Genomic DNA, 21,636 nt, shown 5'->3' with positions numbered 1-21,636 from the left:
GGCACAGGCAACATGCTCCATAAATGTTACCTGCTTTTTTCCGATGGTTTTCCTTATGGTTGTCTACCAAGAATGAGGAAGAACAGGTCCCAGGCTCCCAAATGACTGTTTCCAACTCTAGGATCCAACTGTTGAAAGAAAAGTGACTTCTTTGGCATTGGTGAGTCCAGTCAACTCCCAACTTTGTGCAGATAGAATAGATGCTTTGTGAAGGGGCCCATGGTAAGAAAAACTAACACAAATAGGTTTACGGTCAAACAAAAGTGGCCACATACCAACAAAATGTCTATATACAAGACAGCGTCTTGTCACTGAGCGCTGCATGTGAATCCACAGACACCATGGGCAGTGTCTCCCAGGAGGACTTGACCTGAGAGTCATGTCCAAGTCCTTTAAGAAAAGGGAGCCTACACTGTCCGCTTCCCAAGAAAGCAAACGTGGGGGCTGTGGCGGGGAGAGCCCTGCTAGAGGCTCCAGAAGCTACCCCGTTAGGGAGGGAAGGTGGAGGACAAGGTGAGGAAGGGACAGCAGGGGACTAGCCACGGATATTTTCTAAAACTCAAGTCAAAGGGAAGAGATGAATGAGGGAATGGGCTGTCAAGCCAGGTTGATTGTTCTTGTTTTCATCAGAGGGCTTCGTGGCTGTTTTATCAAAAAATATTAACATAATGGTCAATTTCTGTCAATTCCTCTCCATGTCTGTGTTTTACCCTTTGGGATAGAAGTTCACTAAGCTTTCATATGTTACTAAATACTGAGTGCAAAGTTAACTTAGTTATTTCTGCATCATATTTGGACTATATTTTTAACTCACGATTTAGGGTGAAAATAAGATTGAAACTCAACAGAAAATAAATAGTAAGAAAGGGATTCCCCAGGTGGCTCACTGGTAAAGAATCTGCCTGCTAGTGCAGGCGGCATGGGTTCCATCCCTGGATGGGGAAGATCCCCTGGAGAAGGAAATGACATCCCACTCCAGAATTCTTGCCTGGGAAATCCCATGGACAGAGGAGCCTGGAAGGCGACAGTCTATGCAGTTGCAAAAGAATCGGACACAACTGAACAACTAAACCACAACAAGGCAACAGTCATTAAAAAGGTGACCCTGGTTTTGGGTATGACCTGTATGGGTGGTTACAAAAAATGAAAAAAGTCTCAAGCCTCAAATGTACAATTCAGTTGATTTTCATTTTTCCCACGCTGAAAATATAAGCAAGAATGCACCTACAATATAGGAAGGTGACACAGGTTAGATTCACTGGGTCTCATTAAATTTAAAATGAGATCTGCCCCACCCAGGGCAGAAACCGATCACAGAGAACGAGTGAAATGGGCAGATGAAGCACACTGGAGATGGCGCGCTGGAGGTGCAGCAACGTCACCATTTTCAGGTGGCCGTCAAACTGCCAGAGGTCCGAGAGGACCTTGAAAAGGATCCGGGGCCAGCAGTCGTCCACTTTCCTATCTATTAAACAGCAGAGATAACCGGAAAGGTGAGGTAAAACCTGAATTAGAATTTAGATATATTACCTCTCTGTAATCATGAGGTTTCAACTCTACACCATCTAAGTGCAAATTGCTTATAAAGTTTGGAATGTGTTAAACCATTAACTGCATTTCTTTCTTTTGGCTATCTTTTTAGACTAAGCAGGAGTTCCCTGAGCACATTAAGGTAAAACAGAAAGAGCCCCTGATAATACAGTTCAAGATAAGACGGGTGTTACACAACGTATCATTTACACCTTTTAAAGTAATGTAGGGCCCTTGTGAAAAACCTTATGACTCAAAACGCGCAATTCAGTTGATTCTGTATCCTATACTTAATAAATCTATATAAATAATGCTACTTTTTATAAATTATCACCAAGTTTCAACACAATATAAAACACACTATCAAAAGAAAACCTTAGGTTATTTTTTTTCCAACTTTAGCTTCCAGTTCTGCAATTTGCAACTAAGACCAATTCTTATAGTTTCACACATTTAAGTAGGAAAACATCAAATTGAGCAAAAGGCTGAAACCCAGGAAAAAGATTTTTCCTTCTGAAAGAAATGGACCCAAGTAATACAACAAAATCTACAGTTGCTAAGGTTTGGTATGATGCTATGATTGACAGGATATTTTTTTCCACTCCTTAGGTATCAACATCTACATACCCACAGTACAAGAAACACAGACTAGCAAGACAGATTATCATGCTCTGTAGACTAAAGCTGTGTTTCTGAGAACTCATCTACGACGACTATAAAAATATTCACAGACTTCAAAATAACTATGTCTCTTGGCCCGATATTCAGCCCAGGCAAGAAAGACCACTGTAGTTACCAAGGGGAGGCAGGCACAAAGATGCTGTGAACTACTTTCATCTGGATCATCACGGGTTCAAAACAAAGCCCATTAGCATTGACTACAGAATATTCATCATTTCTCAGTAAGAAGACACACATACACACATTACCTGGAAATATACTTTTGAAACTGCCCTTGCACACATCTTGATGGGTAACTAACATTTATTATCTCATTCTTCTATTTGTTCACTCAACAAATATTTGTCAGATGTCTACTACATATCAGACATAGAATGCCAAGACTCTAAGAAAGCTATGAACCCAGGCTGCACCTTGACTGTCAAAGCTGTGGTGTGGGAGAGAGAAATAAATAAGCAATATAATTTTTATACTCATGGTATACTTCCAACATCAAATTTATGTATTAGAGAAAGAGGGTGCCCTTTAAAAGAAAAAAAAAGTCAGTGGATCAAAAGCATCATTAATCACTGTCTCTTTTAAATTAAAAGGTTCGCAAAAAGGTGGGCACAGAACCAACGTGGGAAACAAATCACTCCCCTTGCTGAGTGAGGGTCAGAGTCTAAATGGGAGAGTCCCTGGTATTTACCCAGCTCATCTCCTGTGTAATGGATTTGGAGAAGAGATTTCCGCTGGGGCTCTGATCATTTGAGGCTTGGCTTTTGCTTTTTAAAAATGACACTTGGGTGATTACTGTAGTATTGTGACAGGTTTTAGAACTAAACCTCCTGAGTGTTTTTCTCAGTAAGGTTCTTGCTTTCATGAGGTGACCTGGGACATCTTGAGTCACTACAAAGGTACCTGGTTAATGAGCCTCAGGCTGGAGCTTTTGGATGGTCTCGGGACTCCCTTTACAAAAGGGCTAGACTTTGGAAAGAAAACACAGACCCTGCACAGTGTACCTGGGAAGGACTGGTCACACAGTGGTTGAAAGAGCTAAGCAAACACCCAAAGAGAGTCCTTTAAAATCAGGAAGAGTTCAGCAAGGAGCATTCGAGATCAGCATTTTCCACCTGCCTTGCTCTCCGGAACACCTCATCCAAACCACTGTGGGAAGAGTAGGTCAGGGTGAAGGCAGATAAAGCCTGGAGTTTGCTTCTGTGTACACACAGCAGAGGGAACTCAGTCTTGGACAGAGTCAGACTTCCTGTTTGGTGGAATACCAGCCCAGGGGGACTTACATATGTTTAAAAACTGAGATAAAGCAAAGAACCTAGTCTATGAAATATCCTGAAAGCTGGGAATTTCAATAGCTGGTGGGCAAGGGTAACCATAGTTAGAACTTGGTGAGTTGGGGTTTTATTGTTGTTTATTACAAACTTTGCTGCCTAATCAGGCTGGGGCTTGTTTTGAAAAGCTCCCAATCTTCTGAAATGCCTATGATCATGGAGAGAGCTACCCAGGCCTTCCTCATACTTTTATATTAGTTGGAAAGCTTATATTTATCACTCTTTAATGGTCTCCTGTATTTTAATAAACGTATCTGTGTTATAAAGGGTAGGTGGTGATAAATCCTCTTTTGTACACTCATATTAGTCCTAATGATGACAGCCACTGTTTATTGGGTGTATATTATGAGCTGGTTCAGGGCTAAATGCTTCACATACCTTCTCAGGCTTCTCCCAACTCTATGGTTGGCCCTACTCTTGTTATTCTTTTTAAAGTTGAGAAAACCTGAGACCAAGGTCAGAGGGACAGAGTAGAAGAGCTGAGATTTGAAACTACCAAACAGGCGTTTAACCAGAACTTCTTATGCTTAATCCATAACATAATTAACCCTGCACTTGATCTTAGCCAAAAGGCCAAGAAGCGACCACATAATTAACCCTGAATAGAATGAAGTTGGGAAGGACGGTTGGAGATGGGGTAAGGAGAGGCAGTTTCAAACCCATACCCAGTGGACCTCGCTAGCTGCTTATACAAACTTCACTCACCCTCTTTCTTCTAGCACCAGCATCCCAACTTTGTTTGGGCAGCAATGTGCTCAATTAAAATACCTGCAGTTTTATGCTCTCATGTCACTGGAAATAGGCAAGCAACACAGTCCTGGCCAATGACATATAAGAAAGGGCATGTCTTCCAAAGAAGACAAATCCAGGAAGATCTATTCCATTTTACAAAAAAGCACAATCTGGAGAGAAGGGATGTCTTTGTCCTTTGCACTTTCGTGCCTGGAAACACATCCTGGATGTCTAAGCAGCCACCTCATGACGCTGAGAATAGAAGTGCTAGGCTAAAGATGACGGGGGCTGACAAGCAAGAAGCAGTCGAGGTTTGGAGGACCCCCTGACACAGGGACTCCAGTCATGGAGGGCCTACTTCGAGACTTCTAGACTTGTTGTGTTAAACAAAATTCACCACCAACCAGTACTCCGATTGATTAAGCAGGGGACAACCAACTGTGGCCTGTGGGCCAAATGTGGAGCCTGACTGACTCAAGTTTTATTGTCACACAGTCACCACTGCTGAGTGAAGCATTATCTATGGCCACTTTCATGCAGCAGAACTGGACAGTTGTGGCAGAGACTGAAGAAGCTGCAAAAGCTACAATATTTGCTGTCGGGCTCTTTACAAAAAAGGTTTGCCAACCCCTGGATTAAGTCACTATAGTTAGGTTTTTGTTCTGTGCACCCACATTCAATCCTAATTGCAACATAGCCAGTCATGGAAAATTCCCAGTAAGTAAAGAATAAAAACGTTTGCTCTCTTACTCAATACATCAAGCCCCACCATGGGCCAGATCCTACGTGATGTGCTAGACATACAGAAGTAAATACGGTTCCTGACTCTTGTGGAATCAGCCATCTTTGGAGATAGTAACATACTAATAGCTTTTAAAAGAATCACATATAATTGTAAGTGCTAGAGGAAAATACAGGATGCTATATAAACATGTAATTGGGGAACCTAACCTACTCTGGAAGAGTTAGGGAAATTGTTTGAAAAGGTAACAGTTGGGGCTTCCGTCGTCCAAAGGTTAAGACTCTGCACTTCCAAAACTGAGGGTACAAATTCGACCCCTGGTCAGGGAATTAAGAGTCCACATGCTGTGTAGCCAAGTTAAAAAAAAAAAATTTAAAGTATACATTGAAAACAAACAAATAAATAAATAAATTCACCCACTTAAAAAAAAAAAAGTTACAGTTGCCTATGTTTCTTCATAAAACTGCTCCATTCACCCAGCTGCTAGTCACACACCAGCTACTCCTTGGTGGAGATTTAGCTCCTTTTCAAAGCTCCACTGCAACACTGTTTTAGAACAGCAGCTAGAGCACACTCAAAGGAAACCCAGAGTTTGAAAAGGCATCTCTCTAGAAAAAAAATCTTTTTGTGACTTAACACTTTCATATGAGTGTGAGTTAAGTCCAGTCAATGGTTTTTAAGAGGAAAAACCATTGGGGCATCTCTACCCAATAAACAATTTAATCTTCAATGTAATTTTTGTCAAGCCACCCACACCTGTCATCTTACCATGGGCACCCAACAGTCCCGGAGAACTGCCCTGGAATGATTTCTAGAGAAAAGAGACTACTGTGTGATAGGAAAGCAAGCGTAAGTGATGTTTTCCAAAACACATTAATTCAGAAGATTCATGGAGTATTTGACAGTAAAGCACCAACAAATATAAAAGCTGTAATTCCAGAATGCAGTCCAATGAGGATGAGAAATGCAAGATTCCCCAAATTTTCACATCTGGAATGGAGAGGTATGAAGGGCCTTTCAGAGAAATCAGCTCAAACCTTACATTCTAATGCTCTGAAAACACTGCCACTTGGAGAGGATCTGATTGGGTTCTCTAATTGCTTTGGCACCCTTCCCTCATTGCTCTTCAGCTGCTTTGCTCAACAATGTATTAGAAGGGCAAGGAGGTTCCAGTGTTCTCGTCCTCAGCCTTCTAACTCTGGATTTCTAAGCACAAAACTGTCTGGTAAACAGTTAACAACGCTTTTCTTCAGTTGGATTACAGAACAACGCAACTGATTTTATTAGGTACTCTAAACAAGATCAAAAATAACTGTGCCATTTCATGCACTGGGTTCTGATCTACTGCTTTTACGTTCGTTACTGCATTTTATTTGCATAGCATCTTTCAAAAAATGGGTAGTTTTCCCTATTTTACAGATACGGAAAGAAAAGAGCACAGAGGTCTAGCTTGCACAGAATGACACAATGAAACGTGCTGAGCGAGGACGCAGAGCCGGCTCGTCCGATTCAGAAACTCCACACCTCACCAATTCTACATCCAGAAGCTCCTCCATAAGCTTCAGGCAAGACCCGCCCTACTCGGTGAGGCATCAGCTCCAACTCCAGGAATCCAAAAGTGGGCAAGGAAACAGAGGAAGAGGAGAAAAATTCTGCTTTCTTTTCTCTCTCAAGAAGTTTCTGGACTGCTTCTCTTTGGTCTAACCACCACCACCATAATTTTGTTCAAAAGCAATGTGATCAGCCACGTTTATAGAGAACTGTGTTAGGGCTGTGCTAGGGACCTGCCACAACAGAAGAAAAATTGGCTGGGAGACAAAGTCCAGGAAATAAGAAAGATTCTGAAGGGATATTTCACCTCCCTGATATCAAAGAAGACCTGAAAACTGAAGAGGAAAAAAAAAAACAAAAAAAGGCTCTGAGCTCCAGAAAACCGTTGGGAGTAACACTGGAGCCAAATCTATTATAACATAGGCAGCACCCTCTGCTTATACTTACTCATCCATTAACTCAGCTGCAGTCCCAAGAGTCAACGAAAAGGATTTCCTCTAGGAGGAAATAGCCAAATGTGAATCAAAAACTTAAGACACTAGGTGACTTGGCAAGTAACCTGTCTGTCTGTCCCTGTATCTCTCAAAGAGGCAGAGGAGAGAAAACATGCAACGTAGCAGAAAAGTAGCAGACTGGGGCTGGCAGGCTAGCTCTTGTCCCAGTGACCTGTGAGTTTGTTCACGGCACAATAATGATTTATACCAACAAGCATGAGCACATGCACTGCTGGGCTTAGTCCAGAAAAAAAAAAAAAAAAACTGATAAAGAACGAAGGAAATGGAGAACAAAGTGCCAAACATGTGAGGATAAAACCTCATCAGAATCACGGAGGAAGAAGGGAGTGAAAAGCAAAGGTCACACCCTGAGTATCACAATCGTTGAATGCACACCTCAGGAAACAGGTGAGGGGACCAAAGTTGAGGCCGTGGAGATGGAAGGAATGACTCTGATGGCACCTAGACCAAAACAAGGCACCAAGTAAGGGGGACACTGCTAGCTGTGAAATCTACCACAGGGTGGTTCATTTTCACAACAGGGAAGAATTTATTAGACCTGCAACGATAGACAGAGGCAGAAACACAGGGAAGGAAGGAAGGAAGTAGCATTTAAGGTGCCTGAAATGGTGAAAATCGTGAGAAAAGGTAAGGAAGTCAGCTAGTCTGTGACTCACATGCGCAAACGGTCACAAATTTGGGCTTTTAATGTTCTCTCCAAATGAGATTTAACCTCCAGTGACAGAGACACCAAGACAGGATGGAATCCAATCCTTCATCAAAGAAATCTAATCTTCAGCACCCTGACTGGATCATATCATCTGAACACATCATAAGTAGTACTTCGGATAAATCATGTGAGTCCCCCTATTATATCATATGCATTATATGTTGTGTGCATGTGCAAACATTAACTTACTTAATGTAAACGTTAAAAAGATAAGGGAAATATCCTGAATCTGTATTTGCATTATGTACATGTACATCACGGGCCTTGGAGCAATAAAAGTAGTCCAGGTTTTCTTTCTTTCAAAGAGATCCTACTTTCAAACATGTGTGTGAAAGAGACACAATATTAGAAACATTTAAAGGAATGTACGGGCTTCCCTCTGGCTCAGATGGCAAATAATCCGCCTGCAATGTGGAAAACCTGGGTTTGATCCCTGGGTTGGGAAGATCCCCTGGAGAAAGTCATGGCAACCCACTCTGGTATTTTTGCCTGGAGGATCCCCATGGACAAGAGGAGCCTGGTGGGCTCCAGCCCATGGGGTCGCAAAGAGTCAGACATGACTGAGTGACTAAACACACAGCTAAGGGATGTACAGTAGATTCAGATGAAGAGAAACCAGAAGGAAAACCAAAGGGAACAGACCAACATCTAGCTGCTCTGGGACCATCTGCAACAGAAAGACACAGAAGTCTGCCCAAAGCGGGCTGCAAGGTGACTGCACACAGAACTGCATATGCAGATGGAAACATCAGATGTACAAATCACTTGGCTGATGTGGAGGACAGAACACAACAACTATTATAGAAGGAAGGACAAGGTCGTGCAGCTAAAAGCAATAATAGAGGCACAATTTGCAAAAGAGACAATGGGTACGGGCGGGGATGCCACTGTGAAGACAAAAGACGTCGAAGCAGGCAGAGAGGACTACTTCTGGTAGATGGGACTGACGGATTGTTGAGAAATGCCTGCAATGTAATAAATCTGAAATTATTTCAGCTTCTAAATTGCCATCAGTTAGATGAAGGAGGCAGAAAGTAATTTGAAAAGCTGGTACAGTCACATCACAGGGACTTAAGACTAAGTACCCCCGAGGCGCTTGGAAATCTACAAACACTATTTCAGAGATTCCGAAGGACTGGGAAAGCCCCAGAAGCCTGGGAGAGGTGGGGAAGGGTCAGGAAGCACCCCTCAAAAACGATGAGCCAAGTAATTAAAACTGCTCTTCTTCCCCTCCATGCCAGGCAGATATGGAGAGGACACATCTTTTAGCCAGCACTCTGAGAGGAACAAGTTACCAGGCAACAACCAACAGAGTTTGCTGGAGACTCGCCATGCCAGCCCCTCCGACCGAGTGACAGGTCAGGTGGATAAAGGGGAAATAAGAGATGTAATCTTGTAGACTTCTGTTAGTCTCCTGATCCTGTCCCTGTGACATGCTCATCAACAGGCCAGGGAGATGCGAGGAGGCAGCCACACCCATCGGGTGGTTATCACTGGTGTGCTGTCAACCTGGGGACGCCTAACGAGTGACACTCCACAGGTGTCTACCTTGCCACCAGGATTATTTAATATCTCTATCATTGAGAGCTGAGAGAGCTTCCTGAGCCCAGAGAACCAGCCTGCAATCAAATCCCAGGGTCTCCCTATCACTGTCCTCTATCACTACTTCTCTTATTACCCAAGATGTAGCCCTGTGTTTCATGTCTGCAGACTGAAGACAAAAATCTGGGCAGGTGACCGAACGCGGAGAGGTGGATATGTACGCTGCAGAGCTGCCATCCAGGCAGACCCCTGCTGGGCGCACAGCTACTCAGCGTGGTTTGTTTGCTTCATTTATTGGAACATGACAGTGCACACATACTCCAAGAAAGAAGATAAAATAATCCCAAGAGGCCTCAAACTCAGCGTGGACTCCGGGCTCCAAATCTCAGTCAGAAATCAGCTCGCAGATCTACAACTGCAAAAATCTTCTCCAAAAGATGAGCTTTTAGAGATCCAGTTCTGAACATCATCTTATAGACTGCCATTTCTGAAGAAACAACTGATCCCGATTCAAGATTTCCAGGAAACAAAGAAAGGACCCCTCCAAGGCCCTACGAAAGTAACAATGAGATCATCACTTAATGGGGCAGGGAAAAAACGAAAGGGCAAAACTGAACTTAATGCATGTTCGTTTGACCTGGATTAGAAATAAAATTCCACTCTAAGAAGAAATTTTCAAAAAGCAGGTCCAAAAATGTGGCCATACAGTTCATCCTATGGGGAACTCAGTTGATTCGGTCTCACGACTAGGCTCCCACCCGCTTCTAAGTCCCTCACTATAAACATTTACAAATTTCATCCCAGCATTAGTACTAAACAATATTCATTAAGAATCCCACCAAAGTGCAACATGTAAGTAAATCAAACCTTTGATGCTCTATTTTGCAAATTTCATGGGCCACTAGGGATAATTAAAAGGGCAATTATATAAAGTTGGTGCAGTTTTGAGAAACAAATGACATTTTCTGCTTTAAAGCACTTGATAATTTGATATTTTGCTATTAGGGCCATCATGTGTACTTTTATAGACAGGCAGCCAAATAAACAATAAATGTTCCTTAACAGCCTCTAATGATTGTTTTTGCCCACTGATATCCCTCACCATTCCTGTCCATAAATCATATGCCAAGAGATTAAGGTAAAGATAATGAAAAAGTATTAGAAAACCATTAAGCTAGAGGAGAAAGGAAAAATAAGGCTAAAAGCATGGCTTTTCTTCTGGGCTTTCTGCAATGACACCCAGCGAAGTCTGAGCTTCTAAGTGTGAGAGTGGGGATGCGTTTGTCCCAGCGTTTAACCACCGCTCAGAAGCCAGCAAAGTACATTACAGCTCATGAAAAATACAGCGAAGAGACTGCTAGTGGCAGAGGCATTTAACTTCCTTGTTAGCAGCCTCCCCCAAGTGGCACTTTTTCACCGGCAAGTTGTTTATTATGTTCGGTGCCAGGCAAAACTGATTAAATGGGGCTCTTAAGAATCAAAGCGTTATAAATTCATAGAAATACAGCAAGCAATAAATTCCATGGAATTAAAAGCTTACTAGTGCTATTAGCATTTCAGGATGTTTGAATTGTTAATACTGATGTGCAAAAATGATGTGCCTCTAAGACAAGGCAGACAGAGGCAACAGAGGCGAGCAGCTCTGGATGTTTTTTTTAATCAAAGTGGCACTGGGACTTGGCAGTTGCTGGAGCCACAGGAATGGAGGAGTGGAATAATCACCCCCCAAACTGTCACCTGCCCTAAAAAGTCAATCGTACCTCAGAAGAGGGAAGGCGCCAAGTAAAGGTTTACCCCCAGAGGGGAAACGAGAGTAAAATATCATGCAAAGGATGTATGCTTTCAATGAATGGAAATTCCATCTGAACAGTGAAGGAGGAGGAGAGCTTTATCTTGGTACCTGGTCTTAGCAGGGATGGGGCCCAGTGTGTTGTGACTGGTTGGATCTTTGTTTTCTCACAGAACAGGGAAGCCCAGATCAGAGGGTCTGGGCGTATTGCTGAACTGGCCAATAACTTTCCCCTGATTGTCACATTTCATCTTCAACTTTTTCTGGGAGTTTTAAAGGTGACAAGAGGCAAGTAATATTCTCCCAAATTCAAGACATAAAGTGGTAATTCTATTGCACCCATCTATTTACGGAATACTTTCTTCAAACAGAAATGCATCTGAGGATCTTTCTCGACAAATACAAATGTAGGGGAATGAGAAAGAGAAAGAAAGAAAAAAAACAGATGAGCGCTTCTCAAAGACAGATTTTTTGAAAAAAAAAAGTGCAAGGATATGGTTGACTTCTTTTTTAGGAAAAAGAAAGAATTACTGTCCACAAATAAAGTGTGATCACTTAAAAATGCAACTTAAGAAAGAATATACTCAAATCCAGAATTACCAAAATTTAGAGCGGGGGGGGGGGGGGGGGGGGAAGCAAGCTGTCAATCTAGATAGGTACCCAAAACATCAATTCATCCATTCCAGAGATGGCCAAAAAAGTACTATTTTCTAACATATCAAGAAAACTTAATTCCTTTGATAAAAGACCCACACATGTAATAGAATCTACTGACAGATTACTGGTACATGTGATTATCTCTGCGGCTATGTTCCACGTGCGGCTGTAACATTTATACTCACTGAAGCTGTGCGGCTTCCCCACAGAGACAGAGAGCCTGCTCATGGACCAAAAAATAGAAAGGAGACAAAGAGGAAAACCCATACAGAGAAAAACTCATATCCATTAATGTGCTTTCACTGGGCTTAAGTCCAAAGCCAGGCATCGTTACAGGAGCATCGTCTTACTAGGTGTCTGCCTCATTAACACTGCAGTTCCTAAGGGTTCTTTCTGCCTCTAAGACAAGGCCTACTATGTGTGGGACCTGGACAAGGGAGATGAATACATCTAACACATCGTTCTTGTACTCAAGGAAGCCTAGGAGTCTCACTGGGGAAATCATCAGTTATAAAGCACCTATTATATATTCTAGATCAGGAATCAAAAGATTCTTAAAAGACAAGTTTTCTACCCACTGGGATTTTAGAGTGACTTTAAGATAAGGAATACACCCCCAAAATAACCCCTGAACAAGGCGGTACTGTATCAGACAACATTCTATACACAGTGAATAATGGGGTTTTTTTTTGTGCAATAGAGTCTCCCAATTATGACAGTGAAGAATAAAAACCTTGACAAATATATCACAGGGGAAAATTTATGTAACAGTGAAAAATAATATGCATAATTTGCTCCTACCTCAGCATCATGGGTGAATGAACCACACTGTCTACATGAGCTAAGTAAAAAGACTGCATCCGACAGCTGCAAACAAAAACCAATCTGGTCCTCGACTCCAGGGCTCTCACAATATGCAAGGTGGGGGTGGGGTGGGGGGCGGGGGGACAAGCAGCAATGAGAGTCCTGAGGAACAGCAGAGAAGACCTGGCAGTTACCATGTCTGTGTTCCACATTAATGCCCACCACCCGTTTCATTCTCTCACACAGGTGTTCATGCCTTGTTCCCCTTCAAAACCAGAAACTCCCCCTACATCCTTCATTCCCACTGATCAACAAACCCTCTGATCTTAATAAGCTGCACTCAAGTGCTATACCAAAGAGAAGACACTTACACTGTCAGCTTCTGACAACTCTCTGAGGTGAAGAACTCTGTCCATTATTAAAGGGCTTATCTTGGTGCATTTTGTATCTAGGGTTTGGCATCAATGGAGGACAGTCTTCCCAACTTTCAGGCTGATACCCTTTAAAGGGTGTCATTTCCCAGACTGCTGAGGAAGGGCTCAGTTCTAGTTTACTTCTGAATGTGGAGCCAACTGCTTCATGGCCATGGTTTCCTTGGTTTGGCAGATGTAGTACCTGCAGAAAGGAACTTGCTCGGCTCCTCGGCCCTGCAGAGTCTCCTCCATTCTCACTAAATACAAATTAGAACCCAATACAGATGAAGACTAATGGAAAGCCACACACCCATGGGTACAGATTTGCCTCCCTCTGTGGTCCTTAGGGTCGCACAGAGTTGGGCACGACTGAAGTGACTTAGCATGCATGCATGTATTGGAGAAGGACATGGCAACCCACTCCAGTGTTCTTGCCTGGAGAATCCCAGGAACAGAGGAGCCTGGTAGGTTGCTGTCCATAGGGTCGCAGAGTCGCACACGACTGATGCAACTTAGCAGGCGTGCATGTGGTATTTGATCCCCTCTGCTGTAGAAGAAACAGAGATGGTGAGGTGCACATCCTTCTGGACTTATGTGATCCCCCTAAGAATGGCCAGATTCAGGTCTGTGAGAAGGACAAGAGAGAATCCACTCAGGTCCAAGACTGAGCTGTGCTCAAGCTCAGATCCCAGAATTATCTGCCATGAGGTGCTGGGATGCACCGGGAGGACCAACCATCAAATGATGCTTTGCTTCCCACTTGCCATGATCTTCCTTCATGCACACCTGGCTCACCCCAAGTGCCTGACCCTCAAACCATCGTAACAAAATTTGACCCTATTGATTTGATACATGCTCAGGCCATCTCCCTTCCTCCTGACTACGTTGGCCACAAATCACATTGCTTTCCTCTCTCCTCTGATCTCCTTGCCTTTGTAAGGTTCAAGACTACTGCACTGTGTTTCCTAGCACAAAAGTTGGCTGATATTTTCCTGCTGAATCCACAGCCCTTCAGCCTTCCTTGAAGGAAGCCCGACACTGCCTGTATGACTGCAGTAGCTGGGAACAAAGTTTCTGATGACAAAGTCTGTCCTTGAAATGCAAACCGTTTGCTAGACGGGGAACTACTGCTTGACAATAGGGCACTAATTGTGTGGCCAAGACAATAAGCGAAAAAAGGGATCTGGGGAAAAGACAGAAGTAAGTAACACCCAGAGTAAGAAATGTCTCTGCCAAATGAGGGCAAAGAAATAAAATGTTGCAATATTCTAAGGATGAGTGCTTACTATGGAAGGTCTGATGCAGGTTGGTGAGGGTGGCCTCAAGATGACAAGAAGACGGTGCACTGGCCATTCTGAAGCCTGACAAGCAGAACTTGATGAAAGTTAGAACTGTCTGCTCTCTGGCATCTTATACTGGAATGCCTTCAGCCTCGTTCTCGGACCTGTCTGCACGCAAAACTTCTTCCCACAGAAGGCTTCATGTCAGGGTCACCTCATTCACTAGTCTCTCACCAATATTCCCAGGCAGAGATGAGCCCGCCTCAGAATTCCTTTGAGTCTAGCATTTCACATCAGAAAGGGTTCCCACATGAGCTTCTGTACCTTCCCTAACAGGGTGTAAACTCCCCAAAACCTGTGCAAGAATTTTATTCATCTTAGTGTCTCCAGGCCGAAAGAATCAGGAATAGAGGAGGAGCTTGGTATTGATCAGTTTCAACCAAACTGCCAAAAGCAAATCAACCTGCAATATCCCCAGCCCCCATCCCCACCCTCACCCAACCCCCATCCCCATCCCCGCCCAACCTCCATCCCCATCCCCACCCCCACAGAAGCACTGGAACCACAAGAAGGCTTGAGAACAAATGCCTGAGGGTTAGGGTTAGGGGGGGCCATCTCTGGGGTCGCACAGAGTCGGACACGACTGAAGCGACTTGGCAGCAGCAGCAGACACCCAGAGAGACCTTCCCTGCTGCCCTGGGAGCTGAGAGGTTGCAAGGACGGAGCTACAGGGGGGTACTCACCTCCCAGGAAGGGGAGTCCCATTAACAAATGGGGTCAATTCAGAAGAAAGCGGAGGGGAGACATGAGAAATATAAAGATGAGGCTTTAGGGCTTAGATTGAGCCTCAACAGGTCTATTCAGTTATGGTGTCAAATACAGTCTCATTTTGCTTAAGTCTGTATGGATAGGCAGCATCTTAGCAACATGCAACTTTAAAAAAAAAAAAACAACTATTCTATAAGATACTTAAATAGTAGAAGTCGATAACACAAACAAGCATTATACATGTGACAAACCATGCAGAGCTGGGAATCCAGAGTGAGGACGTGGTTGATTTGGGCTGAATCAACGGTTCCTTATCACTAGGTTTTGAAATCAATCAGCAATCACACCTGATTTTCACATTTACTAAAAGCAAAGATTTAAAAAAATATCATCAAAACCCAGTATCTGATCCTTTCTCGCAGGGCCTGCTGCCCTTTAGGTAGTAACACTTTGGCATCCTGGAACAACTCTGTTCAAAAGGGCATCACCTCACACGTGTGTAATCAAATAGCACAAACAGGGTAAACAGGGACTATAAATTCCATCCGTGCCAACCACCAATCTCCCTTCCCAAAGACAACCAGTGTTACCAATGTCTTGTCTCTCTCTTCCAAAAATATTCTATATAGACACAATAGTAGCATTCTGTGTGTATATCTTTTTTCTGCCCTCTACCCAAAGACTAGCATATTTACCCTCAAGTCACTTAAGATATTTTAGAGATATTTCCACATGAGCACATACGGGTCTGCATCCTTTTTTGCTAGCTGCAGAGCACAGTCCCGGTGTATTTCCCATCCTCACCCCATGCACAGACCATAGACTCTTTATCTCCTGTCAAACACTGAGGGAATTCCGTTGCTTTTGCTCTCACAACAATGCTGCAAGTTATCTGCCTGTACACAGGCCTTTGATCAGCTGGGTGAATATAAATCCCAAGAAGCAACAGCTGATTTTTACTACTACATGTGTAAACTTAAGAGTCTGCAACCCTGCCAGTTGGAAAAATAAATCCCCATCACCTTTCACACACCCTCTACCGACACTTTCCTTTTCCTGGCTTCCATCTGATAGGATCAGATGCTCAGATGCCCCCAAGGAACACTGGAAACAAAAAGAGCACAATTCTGGAATACCAGCTAAGAGTCTCTGCAGAATATCCCAAAGTACCTGGTAAAATATTTCGCCAACCAGTTTGTAAACAATTAATGTATTTTATAGACCTGTTAGAAAACGCTATTGGCCTACGCTGATGGTATATGTGAGGGCTCTGAGTCCACTCCATGTCCCTGGAGCTCCATGTGGTGTGATCATAAGTCCAGGTCCCTGGAAGTAGGACAAGTGGTCCCCCATCCTCTCACACTTATTCTTTCTGCATTTTCCCCATGTCTTTTCCCACCTTTAACATAGCTTGGAGTATTCTTTCAGCCTGTTTTCCTCCAGTCTAATTATTCTTTAATTTTAAATAATATAATAACTTTGACATTTTCATTTCTAGTTAAACCTTGCTAATTTGCACAAATGATGGGTAGACACAGCACAAATTAGCAAGCCTGAAAAATCAGCAAACATAAAAAAAGCCAATGATTAAAGAGAAATCAAATAGGTGCATTATGAAATACACATTTATTTTTAAAAGCAAATTCCTCAGACTTGTGAGGAAATGTGGAGCAGTGATACTTGGCTGCTTTCTAATACTCTCTCTTTTCTAAGCTATAGGGTTACTTTTTTCTCCCCACATGGTCTCCAGCAGTGATATTTTCTGAACGAAATATCAGAGCACATGGTAAGCCTAAATGTTTCTGAGTAACTACTACACGATTCCAAAGACAGTCCATGGGTTCAGTTTTGCTCCTGCAAGAATTTCTGAACTCTCTGGTTACAGGAAAGAAAAAACACACTATCTTAGTCCACTGAGGTGGCTATAATAGAATAACATAGACCTGGTGGCTTATAAACAACAGAAATTTCTCAGTTTTGGAGCCTGGGAAATTCTAGATCAAGGTGTCAGCAGAACTGGTGCCTGGTGAGGATGTACTTTCTGGTTCAGAAAGGATCTTCTATGTCCTCACAGAGTAGGAAAGGGTGACAGATCTGTCTGATAATCTCTTTTAAAGGGCACTAATCTCATTCAAGAGGGCTCCACGCCCCCATGACACATTCACCCCTCCCAAAGTTCCCACCTCCAAACACTATGACATCAGGTGGAAGGACTGAATACATGAATTTGAGTAGGACACAAACATTCAGTCTACAACATAAATGAAAGTGGTTCCAACCTGAACAACCAAAGATGTTTCCAACCCAAACTTGACACTGCTCTAGTTTATATGCTTACTGTCTCCCTCTGTAAGGCCATACCAGCGGGAATGCAGCCTATGGCCTACAGAGCTCTGTTCTCAGGGTCTCGATTTGTGCCTGGCACACAGCAACACACGTCTTGTGTGCACATGCCCATCAAGAGTATGGAATCTTTTCCTCGTCTCCTTGAGCGTGGACTGGCAGTGCTTTGACAAATGCAAAGGAGTGACTAGTGCTATGCCAGGTCTGGGCCTAGACCCTGAGAAACCTGGCAGTGTCCTATTTCATGCTAAGTCTATCATGATGGTGCAGTCAACCTGAGAGCCAAGTCATGGCCAGGGCCAAGTGTCAAGTGTAGACATGAAAGCCATGCTGAATGTTCCAGTCAAAGCTAAGCTCCCAGGTGAATGCACTCCTGAGTCAGCACCGCACAGAGCAGAGAAAAACCACCCCTGCTAAGCCCCGCAGAGGAGAAGGAAATCAATCCTGAATATTCATTGGAAGGACTGATGCTGAACTTGAAGCTCCAATACTTTGGCCACCTGATGTGAAGAGCTTACTCAGTAGGAAAGACCCTGACGCTAGGAAGGATTGAAGGCAGGAGGAGAAGGGGACAACAGAAAACAAGAAGGTTGGATGGCATCACTGACTCAATGGACATGAGTTTGAGCAAGCTCCAGGAGATGGTGAAGGACAGAAAGCCTGTGTGCTGCAGTCCACAGCGTCACAAAGAGGTGGACAAGACCGAGCAACTGAACAATGACAGCAACAAGCCCTCCCCAAACAGAAGTATCCTGCACCAATGGATGCTGCTTAAGCCAGTTTCAGGTGAGTTTGTGATGCATCCATAAATAAGTGAGGCAGAAACGCTCATTATTTGTTAAGACTCAGTAACTGCACACTTTCTTGTTTTCTGTATCTACTGCCCACTGCCCCTACGTGTTCTTAAGACGTCACAGATGATCTTCCCAAAACACAAATGTGACCATGTTCTCCATCCCTCTAATCCCACCCCACCCCCTCTCCCATACCCCACACTACAAACACAAGCAAACAAAATTGCTTTTAAAAGCACAGATCCATGGATATTCTGCCTGTAACCTGCAATCCTTGGCTGCATACTCAGGCTACACCTTCTCCACATGGCCAGAACCTTCCACATACCACAGTCCACCTCGACACACGGGACATGATGTTTCTTTTCTTTGGCTCCCCAATAACCTCCACCCTTTTGCTCTTTCTCCAGATCTCATTTTAATCATTATTTCTCCTGGAAGCCCTCCCTGAACTTCCTGACAAGGGCAAGTCCCTCAAATGTAGACTCTCAAAGCATCACGTACCTCCATTTCTTAGTCCTCATCAGAATAGTTTTTATCAGCTCCCATTAGTCTGCATGAGGCTGCAACTGTGTTGTTTTTGGCTCACTCCTATAAACTCAGCAAAAAAACCCTGTGTTGGCACATAGGAGAAGCTCAAATATGTGTTGGAAGAGTGAATAAATGCATAGTACGGTTACCTGGACTGCCTACTTCACATCCTGGCCACACCACATTGTAAGGTTGTGACCTCGGGCATGCCAGATTGACGGCTGGCCACTTCTCTATGCCCATTTTCCTTCATCTGGTGAAAACAGTGGCATTTACCTAAAAGCTAGGTTTTTCTGAAGTTTAAATAAAATTACATGTAACAACACTTAGCCCAGCACCTGACATGTAGCAAATATTCAATAATTAGCTATGACTATTACGTCATTTACTATTATTCCCATTTCTCACTGTAAGGAAAAGCCCTAAATTGCAAAGCAACAGGAGATTTTCTCTGACCTTCTACCACTTTTGATCCCTTTAAGAGCACAGAAGCCCTGTACATTATGCTAAGCTAAGCTATAATGGGCCACAGAATCTCATTGCCAAGCTGGCCTCCAACAGAAAACACCTAGACTGCCTCCTTGATGGTCCTTACAAGAGCTCCTCTCAGGAAGGCTATTAAATAAAGCTAATAAACAAACTGCCAACAAATAAATTAACAAATACACAGCTCTTCTTTCTTAAATGTCTTACAGGTATTTAATGAGGATCACTGTTACTCTTGATAGATATATAAACTGATATTATTCTTCTAAGAAAACAACTGAAAACAGATATAACATTTTCAATATATAGCAATGTCTATCAATCTATCTAAACACGTATACTTTCAATCTAGCATTTCTCAGTCTGGTACTTTGCTTTGTGTCAGTGCTTCTCACCTAGGGCGGTTTTGCCTCACAGGGGACCCATGGCGATGTCCAGGAATGCTTTTGATTGTCGCATGTGGGGGTAGGAAGGGGCTACAAACAGGGACAGATGTGCTGCTGACATCTCGTGAGTGGAGGCCAGGAAGGCAGATAAACATCCCACAATGGATAACAAAGTATCCTACAGCAAAGAATGATCCAGACCAAAATGCCCACAATTCTCTAGTTGGGACACCCTATACTAAGGAAATAATCAGATGGGCTTGCAAAAATGGATATACATGCTTGATCACCAGCACCACTGTGTACAACTCTATACATTCAACAAAGTAGGACAGGTTAAATAAACTATGATATATTGACACACAGCTACAAGGTGATGATAATGCTGCCATATGTCAATTTCTACAGAAAGATATTGACAACGTATTTTCATATTTTAAAAAGTAGGGAAAATGTAGCATTATTTTATTAAAACTATCATGTGCCTGCCCCCAACTGCCAGAGAGGAGTATAATCTATGAGCCATAAAAGTAATTTAAACATTTCTAGTAGGTACCTTTCGTAAGTAAAATGGAGCAAATTAATTTTAATAGTATATTTTATTTAATCCAATATATCTAAATACTATCATTTCAACATGTAAGAAATATCTAAACTTAAGAGATATTTTACAGTCTCATTTTTCAACATCTAGTGTACCTATGACACTTTCAGCATGTGTCAGTTCAGACTAGCTACATTTCACTGCTCCAGACCTGCTGGTGGGAACTGGTTACCAAACTGGACAGCCCAGGCGTGTTCAGTAACAAACAAGGAAAGAGTGAGATGTTTAGAAGGACTGTCTCCAAAGTGGTCCAGGCCCTGATCCTGGGGTGGGGGTTGGGGGTAAATATGAAGTAATATTTACTTTCTCACTTTGGTTTTTCTTACTCTTTGTTTTTATAAGAAGTACCATGTATAAGTACAGAAAAATCAAACTGTACGAAGTTTAAAGGAACAGAGAGAACCGCTCGTCAGGTGTCAAGAACACAAGGCAGCCCTTGTGGTAACCTCCCACATCTGTGCTAAAAATGACAGATTCTGGAGTTTTCAGGAAAAGGGCTTGCCACCATCTCCCCTGTGTGCACATCTATACACACACACACACACACACACACACACAGAGACGGGCACACATGCATGCCCTAGCAGGGTCAAGGTCATTCCAGCCAAGTGTATTCCAAACAGCCAACCCTCCACTCCCACATCTAAGTAGCTGGAAAGTTCACTTTCTCCCAGATAGACAGGAATTCCTGGTCCCTGCCCTGCACACCCTCTTCCCCCTCTCCCTTCCCTCTTTCTCACTGGTCACGGACACAGAGAACACTCAGGGCAGTGTCTACAGAGGTTCCTCAGTGTGAAGTGCTGGGGACACGAGCCTAAGGCTCCTTTAATGCAGTCTCCATATTTAACGTCTACAATAAAATCACGCCTGAGACAATGAATCTCAGCACAGCCCTGGAACATCTTTTCACACTATTTTGATCACACTGTTTAGGTTTCAAAAAGCTTGTGGGTCCCAGATCTCTCCATGTGAACTCAGGACCATCTGGGTGTCTATGGCCTGGACTTAGAAAACTGTAACACTTAGATGGAAGCTGCAGTGTAGCTAAGAGGCTGCTTCCAAACCTACAAAAATCAGCTGGGTGGATCCCTTCAAATGGCCCCATTCCTCACCTGTGGATCCCAAGTGAGAGATGAGAAGGAGAAGATGATGATTTTTATACTGCTACGCTGAAATACTCAGAAACCATTTCCTTCTAAGAAGGACCTTAAAGATTTTGCTTTTCTTTTCTCTTTGGGACCAAGGGAAGGTATTAGGAAGCCTATTTCACTCCTATTTCCACTATGCTCCCTGATAAAAACAGACATCTAAAAATGTTCTCATTATTTTAAAAATTAATCTAGAGAAAAATTATTAACATCCTTAACAACCTACTACTACATTCCATGCACTATGCCCACAGTAAAAATGAGCTGACATTACAGAACACTTGCTATATACCAAGCATTGCT

At 43.1% G+C, this 21,636-nt stretch overlaps 1 protein-coding gene across 39 annotated transcripts in view; it reads right to left on the bottom strand.

The window, feature by feature from the left end:
* The window catches only part of FOXP1 (forkhead box P1), a 721,956-nt gene that overhangs the window by 305,683 nt on the left and 394,637 nt on the right, over positions 1-21,636 (bottom strand). For 9 of the 39 annotated variants that reach the window (XM_086366736.1, XM_086366764.1, XM_086366772.1 and 6 more), the window contains one exon: positions 31-128. The exons of the other annotated variants lie outside the window; for them this stretch is intronic. The gene's annotated coding sequence lies outside the window, so the exon portion shown is untranslated. The remainder of the gene's footprint in view (positions 1-30; positions 129-21,636) is intronic. 39 annotated transcript variants of the gene reach the window in all.

The sequence above is a fragment of the Bos grunniens genome, chromosome 22, assembly GCF_055505025.1.
Source record: "Bos grunniens cultivar Pamir isolate PY7600 chromosome 22, Bosgru_T2T1.0, whole genome shotgun sequence".
In the NCBI taxonomy this organism is placed as follows: Eukaryota; Metazoa; Chordata; class Mammalia; order Artiodactyla; family Bovidae; genus Bos; species Bos grunniens.
Note: the sequence above shows the minus strand (reverse complement) of the source record. Positions and strands in the feature narration are given on the sequence as shown.